Source organism: Cynoglossus semilaevis, chromosome 9 (assembly GCF_000523025.1).
Source record: "Cynoglossus semilaevis isolate Cse_v1.0 chromosome 9, Cse_v1.0, whole genome shotgun sequence".
Taxonomy (NCBI): Eukaryota; Metazoa; Chordata; class Actinopteri; order Pleuronectiformes; family Cynoglossidae; genus Cynoglossus; species Cynoglossus semilaevis.
The window spans coordinates 1,060,050-1,070,212 of record NC_024315.1 but is presented as its reverse complement, the minus strand read 5'-3'; the positions used below and the strand labels follow the sequence as shown (position 1 = coordinate 1,070,212).

At 45.0% G+C, this 10,163-nt stretch overlaps 1 protein-coding gene across 3 annotated transcripts in view; it reads right to left on the bottom strand.

The window, feature by feature from the left end:
* LOC103383221 (beta-1,3-galactosyltransferase 2-like) overlaps window positions 1-10,163 on the bottom strand; it is a 59,901-nt gene that overhangs the window by 39,190 nt on the left and 10,548 nt on the right. Inside the window, exon 3 of one of the 3 annotated variants that reach the window (XR_521995.3) lies at window positions 3,871-4,978. The exons of the other annotated variants lie outside the window; for them this stretch is intronic. The gene's annotated coding sequence lies outside the window, so the exon portion shown is untranslated. Of the gene's footprint in view, window positions 1-3,870; window positions 4,979-10,163 lie in introns of those variants that run through there. 3 annotated transcript variants of the gene reach the window in all.

The following is a 10,163-nucleotide window of genomic DNA, read 5'->3' as shown; positions in this document are numbered from 1 at the left end:
AGACGCTAGGGTGGTGCGGGGTACGGTAAAAAGGTCGAACCTTGGTTGGGGGGGGGGGTCCGGTGGGTTTGGAGGGGAAACAATAAAGCGTACAGTTTCTTGGCTGCCGTCAGTCCCTGTGGTGTCAGAGGCGTCACGCCTCATCTGCACCTGAGAATGTTACTGTCTTCACACTGCGGCTCCCACACACTGGAGGTCAGAGGTCACTCCTAAACACCCCCCCCACACACACACACACACTAGTCATCGGATCTTCCGACTTTGTTAATTCCACTCCCGTCTCCGTCACTGACGCGGTGACAACGTGACGTCTGCCTGGGACACGACACACACACACTAGTCATCGGACCTCCTCCACCTTCAGGTCAGGACCTCCCCTCAGTAACTGACCGGTCAGATCAACACCTGTCACAGCTGAGCCGCACGTGAGTTGACAGTTTAACGTACAGTCGTGATTTCTCACGCTCCGAGAACGATACACGACGGCCGCAGAGACCACGGACCACGGGCTCTGAACATTAAAGTCAAACCAACGTGTTTGGCTTCGACTGATTTCTATTCTCCAGACAAAAAAAAGAAAATCCATGAAAATCCAAAATGGCTGCCAACATAAAGAGAGCCTTAATTTCACAGAAACTCTCACTCTGTGACCATGAGCCATTAGTATGTAGGAAAAGAAGACATAATAAAACATATATATACATATATATACATATATATATTTATATATATATATATTAGTCTTTAAACTGATAAACTACGCTGAATAAAAGCTGAGGTCTGTTTGACTGGAGCAGGTCAATCTAAAGAAGGTGCGGAGTAAATATAAATATATATCATATACATATATATATATATGTAAATTTACAAACATATAAATATATATATATATATGCACATATTTATGCATCAAATAAAACATCATCAACTAATCGGATTCCGTTCTTGAATTTGTTTTATTCATCCGTTCTGTTGATGTGTTTGCTGTCGTCAGTCTGTGTTTTTTTCTGTTCGTCTTTTAAAGCTGAAACTATGAAAAGTATTTGGCAACGATGTCGATCATTTTAAGATCTATTTCTGCTCCATCTCTACGTTATTAGAACTATTCCAGAGCTGTTTTCTGTTTCAGAGAAGACAAACAAAAACTTAACTATAACTCATCGTTCGGATCAAAATACAAACGATTGTTTTTTTGAATAAATCTTTTATTTTTTTTACTCTCACTGCCATCATGAAACACTCCCTTCTTCTTAACTCAAACAAGACCAACATCATTCCTCCAAACTCTCTCTCTTCTCCACCGTGTGATGCAGCAAATTCAAAAGCAAATATTTGTCAGCTGACTTTTCCTAAAATATGCTTTGAGGTTTCACAATAAAGGCAGTTTGGAGCTTTGTTGAGTCGAGTCGCTCGCGCTTCTGTCTCTCCGGTTCACATTTTCTGGCACGTTTCTGAAGGTAGTCGCGTCAGATTTATTTGTGGGTCGGATGAGAATGCAGCCCTGATTAAAGACAGATCTCAGTTCTGTCTCAAACCTCAGAACAAACAGCTGTGGTGTAAAACTCAACCTCAGCCTGAGTGGAACCGACGTGTCTAAAAACATCCATATGATGGAGGCGGTCGCTGTTGCATTGTACTTGTAACGATCTTGTGAGTAATCTTAGAGGTCAAAGCAAAATAACGTCATTTCATTTTTTTTCCTAACATAGGAGTTGCCATAACAACCAGCCCTGACATCGCAAATCTTTTCCCTGACCCTCTGCTCCTGTTGTGAGCGTTTCGGAGGCCGAGGCAGCGCCACCTGCAGGGTCGACTCCGTTTCAATCTGTAAGCTGCTCTAAAAAAAGGCTCAGAGGTGAAAGGGCAGACGGGGGGGGGGGGGGGGCAGGGGGGGCTGCCTCTGTTTCTTGGAAAAACATTTTAAGAATCACTCTGACGATCCGTCAACCTCTACGACCTGTAAATACGATCCGATCTCCGTGGATTCACCGCCGAGAAAAAACAGAGCAGCTTCGAAAAACTCGCCTTAAATTCAGTGGAATTGAAAGACAACAGAACTGTGAGGAACACAGAAGGTTGTTGGGTCTCAACTCCAGGTTATGAACTGCTAATAATCACGGATCATGGCTCTCCTTCAGAGAAAGACGAGCTGATGACAAAGGTCAAAGGTCAAAGTCGTACAGAACATACAGACAGCGGTCAGGCGTCGTCGTCGTTGTAGTTCCTTGATGAGAGTAACAGAACACCTCACAGTTCACAGTACTCTGTAGAGAGTATTCCAGTACTCTATACAAACAACCCAGATTACTCCTTTAATCTGACTCAGCACCGACGTGATTCATGACCAGTGCCTTCAGTAGATGTTCACCAAGGTTTGATTGACAGATGAAACTGATCAGGAGAGAACGACGACGACGACGACGACGACGACGACGACGACTGAGGCAAATAAAAACCTCCTGACTGCAGCTTTAAGTCTCTGTTGGATGAGGAGAGGAGGTTGGATGAAATGTTCTGACGCTGACAGTCATCAACCCCCCCTCCTGGTCTGTTCACTGAACACAACAACAGTCGGTTCCTGTTCCTGTTCCTGTTCCTGTTCCTGTGAGGTTCTTCAACAGAACTGTTTTGATCACAGGATCTGACGAACATGAAGAGCATTCTCACAGAAACACAAACACAAACACACACACCTTCCTGACTCTTTGCTGCTAAATCTGTCTTCAGTCGTTCAGGACACTTGATGGTCAAAGACATGGTAAAGTAGCGACAACAACGACCGTCAGAACAACTGTATCACACACACACCTTACACCAACTGTGTGTGTGTGTGTGTGTGTGTGTGTGTGTGTGGTCTGGGGCAAACACAGGGTGGATCCTACTACACACACTATATATATATATTTGTGTGTAAGTATAAAAATATATATATACATATACTACTTTAAAATTCTGTATTTTCCTTTTTTTTAATTGAGATAAAAATAAATATTTTGATCTTTGTGAATTGACTTAATTTCATCAAACAAAAACTCATTTGTTGAATGAATTCTCTGTGTGAAGTTCCTGAGTCCAGTCCCGACTCTGACCCTGGTTCCTCTCTGTGCTCCAGATGTTTTCCTGCAGCGTTCCGTCTCTTCAGACAACTCTGGACAAACAGTGAAGACGAACGCGCTGCTGTTGACAGACCGAGGCGTGAACGAGGCGTCCGAGTCCGCTCGTCTGTTCGCAGCCACGGAGACCGTTTGTCAACGTCGTGATTTTCAAACCTTAACCCTTCGCCGCCGCCGCCTCGGTGACACAGCGACACGACACGAACAAATACGGTCAAACAAACACGCCTCCAGAGCGGTGGAGGAAAGTCAGCCAGCAGGACTGGAACGGAGTGTTCTTGGAGTGTGAAGTTCTGGCTCCGTCAGAGTCTCCACCCCGAGTACTTTTCATGGGTGAAATACTGCATTTAACCAACTCTGCGGTCGCAGTACTACATTCCACAGGATGAGAAAATGTTTTGGCAAAGAACGTCGGTGAAAGGTTCCATTTCTCTGGACTGGACTTTATTTCAGCCACAGATCTACGGCAGGAGAGCGACCGTAGAACGTTCTGTTGTTGTTCAGTGACATCATCCAGTTCTGTTGGCTTTGATTAGGAGTCAGTTTGAAACAGTTCATACTCCTGTTAGTGGAGTTAAGATAGTTAAGATGGTTAAGTAGTTAAGTTAGTTACAACTCTTATATTATTATTATTATTATTCCAGGCTGCCGTGAATGTTTTCTTTTTAGACCTAACTAAAGGTTAGCACGTGATTTTACAATTGGAAACAATTAATCACGAAACTTTAACTATTTGATCAGGGCGCCGGGCTGAGCCCCCTCGTCTGTTCGCAGCCGCGGCGACCGTTTGTCAACGTCGTGATTTTCAAACCTTCGCCGCCGCCGCCTCAGTGACACAGCGACACGACACGAACAAATATGGTCAAACAAACACGCCTCCAGAGCGGTGGAGGAAAGTCAGCCAGCAGGACTGGAACGGAGTGTTCTTGGAGTGTGAAGTTCTGGCTCCGTCAGAGTCTCCACCCCGAGTACTTTTCATGGGTGAAATACTGCATTTAACCAACTCTGCGGTCGCAGTACTACATTCCACAGGATGAGAAAATGTTTTGGCAAAGAACGTCGGTGAAAGGTTCCATTTCTCTGGACTGGACTTTATTTCAGCCACAGATCTACGGCAGGAGAGCGACCGTAGAACGTTCTGTTGTTGTTCAGTGACATCATCCAGTTCTGTTGGCTTTGATTAGGAGTCAGTTTGAAACAGTTCATACTCCTGTTAGTGGAGTTAAGATGGTTAAGTTGGTTAAGTTGGTTACAACTCTTATATTATTATTATTCCAGGCTTCAAGAATTTGGGCCGTGAATGTTTTCTTTTTAGACCTAACTAAAGGTTAGCACGTGATTTTACATCGGAAACAATTAATCACAAAACTTTAACTATTTGATAATTAGTAGATGGAATCAATGGATGGATGAATGATGAATGGACGGACGGATGGACAGATGGATGGATGGTTGGATGGATGGTTGGATGGGATGGACGGACATCAAACCCTCAGCGTATTTCTACGTTCCTCGTTTCCTTCCAGGGCCATTTTGTGTCTGCGCCCCTCATATTTATAGAATGAATCATAAATTAGTTTTGTTTGTCTCGTCTGCCCCCGGTTGATGATGTCATCAGTCTGCGTCAGCCTGGCGTACGCACAGTGTTGTCCCGCAGCTGTGAAGAATAAGGCTGGAAAATCCCCTCCTCCACAGAACCAGGAGAGAGAGAGAGAGAGAGACACAGAGAGAGAGAGAGAGAGAGCTCGGTGTTCAGTTGTTTGTCAGTGTCTCTCTCTCTCTGTGTTTGGTTTGTAGGTGGACGGTTTGAGTCCTGGATTCCTGCAGCACATGTGGCCTCGGCATGTGGTGGTGTGTGTGGCCGACTGTGAGCGGGCGTGTGCCAAGAGATGAGAGAGAGGGGGGGGGGGGGGGGGAGAGAGAGAGGGGGAGGGAGAGAGAGAGAGAGGGGGTAAAAACAGAACCCAGTTTGTGGTAACTTTCATAAGTGTTATTTTTTTTCTGCCTCCCTCGGCTCGGAGCGTGAGTGTGTGTGTGAGTGTGTGTGTGTGTGTGTGTGTGTGTGAGACAAAGAGAACTAATGAAAACAGACTGACTTTTTTTCCCTCCCAGACTTTCTGCCTCCCTCGTTCTCCCTAACATCCTTATCGTTCCCAGTTTCACCCTGGCGCTCACCCCCTAATCCTATTCCCACTTCAGTTCAGGCCTTTTATATTTCCACAGATTTTTTTTCTTCTCTCCTCGGCTTCAGTGTCTCTCCAAGGAAAACGGACCTGACGTGTGAGGCCCACGCACACACACACACACACACACACACACACGCAACCTTAAAAACCTTAAGTGTCTGAGAACGTTCTGATTCGTGCTAAAACACTTCAGACCAGACTGTGACACCAGTCTTTACTACTTGATACGCAGTAGTAGTACACAGTACACAGTACTTTCTTTTGTGTGTCTAAAAATAGTAGTGATGGTGACGACGACAATGATGATGATGATGATGATGTTGTTGATGATGATGATGATGATGAAGATGAAGATGAAGATGATGATGATGATGATGATGTTGTTGATGATGATGATGATGATGAGGATGATGATGATGATGATGACGACGCCGATGACCTGTTGGATTGGCGTTCGGTTCTTTACGCTATTTATTTGTTTTGGGTTGAAGCAGAGAAAACTTCCCACGATATTCCTGGGATGAAGCCAGAGATCGGAGAGGAGCACAAGTGTTGTTGTTGGTCATTCCCCCCGGTGCCGCGCACACACACACACACACACACACACACACTCCGAGCACTTGTAAATCCCTGTGACACTGACCGTGAGTCGACCACTTCACACATTGGTCTCGGTCAAATTCCTTCAGGCTCCGACTCGTCACAGCGTCGTCACGTCTTCATTATGAAACTCATGTAACAGGAAAGCAGAGCCGAGTTCAAACTGTATGAAAAAGTACACAAACTGTGTACTTCAAACACACACACACAGTACTCCAAATATTTAGAAGAAAACAAGAAAAGTTTTTCAGCTGAAGAAGAACTCCGCAGGAAGTGAAGAGTACGAAGGAAGTACTTCAACGTCGTGTATTTAAGAATAAATCATCTATGTAGGACTGCATCAGAAAAACATTTTTATATATTGAAGAAAATAAAATGAAAAAATACAGGAAAACGACAGGATGTTTAAGAACTTTCTGCACTCGACCTTTGACTTTTTGTTTCAAACTTGAGAAACAGTTTCCACAGAAATCTGATTTGTTTGATGCTGTAACGAACGACCTGTGAGCGGAAATATAATCCAGATAAGAATGGTCTGCACACGGAGGTATCTGACGCCCGAGTATTTATGGATCGGAATGGAGGAAAATGAGGGGGAAAATCCCACAAGTAGAAAAAAAGAACAGGAGGGAGTGAAAAGACGCAGCCGTGTTGTTGAAGAGGAAGACGAAGACGAAGACGAAGAAGAAGGAGGAGGAGGAGGAGGGGGGAGTTCATAGATTTATCTGTACACGAGTCTCCAACTGCAAACTCACCTAGGAACATTTGGTCGTGCAGTAAATCACCTGACATCTTTTTTTGTTCCTTCATGATTAGAATAAAAACAGTTGTTAATCGTGATTCATTACAGTCATTAATCAGTCATCACGATTAATCGTGATTCATTAAAAGTTGGACAGCCCTAAAACCTCCACTGTTTCTAACCCGACACTGGTGTCCACCGGCCTCGACTGAAGGTTTTCATAAAAACGTCACACACTCCAGACCCCGTCAGTGAGACCAAGGTGTCGGACGAGCGCACGGTCGTCGTGTGGTCGGTTAAACCTGAATGTCTGGTTGTAGTAACGAGAAAAAAAACAGTCTTTTCTCTTAACTTTGCCAATGTCCGGAAACCAAATACAGAAAAAAGGGCTGCAATAATTTGAAAATGACAGAAAATATATATATATATAAATAAATAAAAAGAGTTGTAGAGAAGGAGAAAGTTGCCTGAAGACACTCAGTCATCAAACTGTGGAGCGGTTTCGATGGTTTGAACTTCATAACAGCCATGAAGAACATTTAAGTCATTAGAGGTTGTTTGGTTCTCTGGAACACAGACCACTGACCACCAGGGGGGGCAGGGGGGTGCGGGGGTGTAAACAGTACCCACGGCGTTCTGTCTATTATGTAACAACTGCACACAAACAAGAGTCACCGAAGTGTCGACATCGCTGGTCAAACCACTAATGGATCCGTGCCTGGACGGAGGTTTTCAGCAGATAAAGAACGACTGTTCCTCAGATCCACAGACGCTCGAAGGCCTGGAGAACCAGAACGTGTTGATCGTACGTTCCTTCACCTGTCGACGGACGACGAAGAAAAACTTAGAGTAGAGAGATTCATAAGTCACCGCAGTGACACAGAAACGTCGAGGTTCGTATCATTTTTTATCCTTGCTTGGAAAGTAAAAAGTACTACCCTGTAGTACTACTCTGTAGTACTACAGTGTAGTGGAAATGGACAGTGTGTGTGTGTGTTTAAGGTCAGGTGTTTTTTTTAAAGTCTGGGAATAAAGACCACAAGCCCGACTAAAGCGCGGAGGGATTTCCCAGGTCAGGTACGGGGAAAATCCAAGCTGATTCCTCAAGGCTTATTTTACGAATCCCGAAAAAAGCACGGAGCGTTTGGTGAGCCGACCTCCAGGGAGCGCAGGCCTGACCGGTCCACACAGGCGCGCAGCTGTGTGTGTGTGTGTGCTGTACTGTCGTCTCCGTTCACGGACACATGAAAACGATGTTGTTGGCAGCAGAGGTCAGCGAAGGAGAAGGTGACGAGAGAGAAAATGGAGAATGGTTTTTTCTAACGACGGTGAAAACAAAAAAAACGTTGGAGACGGACGGCAGTGAGGGCCAACGGTCACATCTGCTCAGAGTTAACGTCCGAGAGAGTGATGGACCAACCAGCAGGGGGCCCCGCTGTCTCTACCTGTCTCTCACTGAAGAACACACACAGTACACACACAGTACACACACAGTACATACACAGTACACACACAGTACTACTACAGAGTTTACTTCAGTTGGTCCTTGGTTCAGAGAGAGAGAGGTTGAAGAAATTTCAGGTTATGTTTCAGGACGTATTTAAAACTCGCTCTGAATACGTGTCTGAGAAACGACCAGAGTCTGGACTGAGACAAAAGCTCGACGTTTCCATGATCGGCCTTTAATTGTCACTGGTTCTGTGTTAATTACTGTGTGAAGACAGCGCCACCACTGTTTACATGCTCACAGTTTTACAGCAGGTTTATGGAGGGAAATGTCAAACTGAACTGAACTGAACTGAACTGAACTGAACTGAACTGAACTGTTCTATATTTGCCACAGCTCTGAATATCCATTCACTACAACTGCACTTCTTCTTCCTCTTCTTCTTCCTCTTCCTCTTCTCCTGGTGTTTGCGGCCCACCAGTGGAGCTCTGTGGTTGGTCAGTTTAGGTCTGAAGTCCTGATCTCCTCTCGGAGACCTCCCTAATCCCCAAATTTCCTCTCAGATACTGTTACTGTTTTGAAACCCAACAAACTTCACAGTTTTTTCTCCGAACGACAACAGTCGTTTCACATTCAGCCGTGAGTCGCTCAAATCCTGAAGAATCTTTACACCAGGGTAAATAAATCTGCTGCAGAGAAGATGGTTTCCATTTGGCCACACATCACTTCACATACACCGACGTGACGAACCTTCAACAATGTAACTCTATTTTAATGAGCAGTAGGGAGCAGTTCAAAAGTATCTGATTAACCACAGGGTGGCCGTGGATTTAATTCATTATAAATAATTTTGATCATTTTTCATCACAACAAATCCACGTTCCAAAATACCTCTCTGGACAATTTAGACGTGAACGGAAATCCTGTTATTGTTGTAGATAAATCACAGTGAAAATATTAGTCAGAACTGTTTTTTTTTGTTCTGTTTTCAACCCTCAACAGAGTTCATCAGTTATAAACAGAACCAAAGTCAAATATTCAAGTCCACAAAATCCTCCGTCCTCAGCTCTGACCCGGCGCTGGTTGGAGAACGTTGTTGGTTCCTCTTTCAGACACAAACAACACCACCTGCTGGCTGACCGTCTGCCTGACCTCCACCCTCTGTGTCAACCCCCCCCCCCGTGTGTCTGTCAGACAGGGCCGAGGCGTGGACGTCCTCTGAAAGCTGTGGACGGACGGTGGAGCAGTGTCCCAGCACTGCACATCAGAGCCATTCTAAATGTCAGGGGTCTCAAAGTCCTGGGATGGGGGCCAAAAATCCTTTTCAAAACACGTTTTCAAAATCTTATGGTTAGAAGATCTCTTCAGTCAGAAGTGAAACTGAATTTGAAAGTTTACAGATACAATGAATATGACTTTGTTTTCGTGATACACACCTTTTCTAGAAGGAAGTAAAACTCTTCCGTTTCAAATTCCAAGCTACTTTATACTAAAGTGTAAAAGCAGGGACTGTTCCTGGAACCGATGATTCTCATCAGTGACTGGATCTCAGACAACGACACAGAACGACCGATCAGATCCAAAACTGATCTATAAAGACGTGTTCTGTGACTGGAGGGAACGGAGAACACGACCAGATCTCACAGTCACGTCCCTCGATTGCACCAACAACCTTCATCCAACCTTCATCCAACCAAGTCAATTCACACAGGAACAACTTTTCAACAGTTTCCCAAGGTCTGAGCTGGAACTGGACCAGCAGTGAAGTGTGGTTCTTTTCATCAGGTGAGGACTTTCAAGAGTGATTAAGAATGATTAAGAAACCGGGGTCGATCACACACAGAGTCCTTGAAGACTTTTTTTATCCAACCACATCATCCGACGCTGCAGGAGAAAGGAATTTGCAGTGTTTTATTAAAAAAATAAAAAAGGGCCGGAGCAGCAGCGTGGTCCTGGGTGGTGTTGACCAGCTCTGTTGTTCTTGTTGGAACAGCTGTAGCAGAAACAACACCCCCCCCCCCCCCCCCCCCCCCCCCCCCCCCCCCCCCCCCCACCCACCGCCCACACCCCCCCCC